The sequence below is a fragment of the Vombatus ursinus genome, unplaced genomic scaffold (genome assembly GCF_900497805.2).
Source record: "Vombatus ursinus unplaced genomic scaffold, bare-nosed wombat genome assembly UNPS02009573.1, whole genome shotgun sequence".
Classification (NCBI taxonomy): domain Eukaryota; kingdom Metazoa; phylum Chordata; class Mammalia; order Diprotodontia; family Vombatidae; genus Vombatus; species Vombatus ursinus.
The window spans coordinates 28661565-28663515 of NW_020949351.1; positions in this window are offsets into that span (position 1 = coordinate 28661565).

A 1951-nucleotide genomic window follows, 5' to 3' on the forward strand; every position below is an offset into this window, starting at 1 on the left:
TGTCGTTGATTTTTTGATGCCTCTATGCAGTGGTGTGTTGGCAAACATTTAACAACGAGATCTTTTGGGGAAAAAATGTATACATGATACACTTCTAAGTTTAATCTGCATTATTAACATTTTCTCCATACTTTCTTTAGTCTGGACAATAAATAAACCATAAATTAAGCTCTTATCTTAGCATTTGAGGATTTCTGAGGTGTGAATGTTCATACTGAAAAATGTAACAATTGTCTCTCTCTCAAGCTGGTTAGGGCAGGTGCCAACATATCCTGGCTTCAATGCAGCAACATCTTAGCTGTTGAGTTTTATTAGCTAGATTATCAGGGACTGTTATCTCTGATCTCATTTTCAAAATTCTGAAGGTGTAACCCTGTTTCAGGGCCACAGAGCTCTATCCTTTGGCTTTATAATGAATGTACTATGCATAGCTTCTCTCCAAGCTGTAATCTTTCCTCTTCGTACCTAATCATAACTGACATTCAGATAGCACTGTTTGAAACCCACTTACAACATGAGATCCCCATGGGAAAGGCAGGGGCTTGTTGTGTAGTGGAAAGAGCTCTACACTGGGAGTCAGAGTGTATGAGTTCAAATTCCCAGTCTCTACTTCTCACAAAGAACTCATTTGAATTCTTCATCAATAAATTGAGGAGGGGATTGGATGAGATGAACTCCAAGGTCCTTTCTAGCTCTAACTATTGGGAAACCCAGATCTTGGTCCCCATTGCAAAAGAAGTTTCAGGTCAAACATATAACAACCAGTTCTTCTTTCTTATTTTCCTAGTCTTAGTCAAAAATGATGAGACCTGACCACAGACGTTTCATCAAATCTCTCTGCCTGAGAAGGTACTTTGCTGACCTGCCTATGAAATAGATGCCCAAGGATTTATTTTAGAACAATTATAAACAGTACAAATACTGTTCAGCTATTGTGTTCTGTCTTTTAGATTCAAGTATTAAAGGTCCAGCTAGAGGCAATTGGGACAATGGGAAAAATACTGGATTTTGTGTAAGGGGACCTAAGTTTGAATCTCAATTTTCCTACTGAGTAATTGTGTGATCCTGGACAAGTTACTCTTTCTGGTTTTCAGTTTGTAGAATCAGAGGTTAGACCAGACAAGGCCCAAGATTCTTTCCAGGACTAATGTATGACCCAACACTGACTTATGAGGAACAAACAAAATTTATTATCTTAAAAGTTTTTATTAGTTTCCTGGACCACATCATTATAAATGAAGCCACGCCTGTTTTCTGGGAAAATAAAATATTTTACCAGATTATAAATCATGTTGACAGAAAGATTTTAGGTGTCTATGTAATTTGTTGAATAGTCACATCCTAGATCCTGCAATAACAAAGCATCTAGTCTAGTTGAATAAATATTTGTTGAATGAATGTGTGTATGCATTCATATCTTAGCTTTAGAAACCTCCCTTTCCTTTTAAACATTTTTATATTCTATAATTTTTCACCTTACCCTCCTACACACATTCCTTCCCACCCTTTCCTGCAAAGCCTGGCAAAGTTTCCTGGCAAACTATGTCTTTCCCTTGCTCTTTGAAAATCATAGGATTGGATCAAACCTTTAAAAAGTTCTATGTTCTAGGAAGGATAAAATATAAATCTTTCTGCTTTTAAAGACGTCCAGAGAAAGATATTCTACCAGCTCTTACAATAACCCATGCATTAAAGTGTAAGAAATTGGGGCAGCTAGGTGGCACAGTGGATAGAGCACCTGCTCTGAAGTCAGGAGGACCTGAGTTCAAATCCGGCCTCAGACCAAACACTTGACACTTACTAGCTGTGTGACCCTGGGCAAGTCACTTAACCCCAATTGCCTAAAAAAAAAAAAGTATAAGAAATACCATATTGGTGCACATCCATATACATCCACATAGCTCAGAATTCTGTCTCTCACAGTGGCACTAAAGCATACTTTTTGAAATCA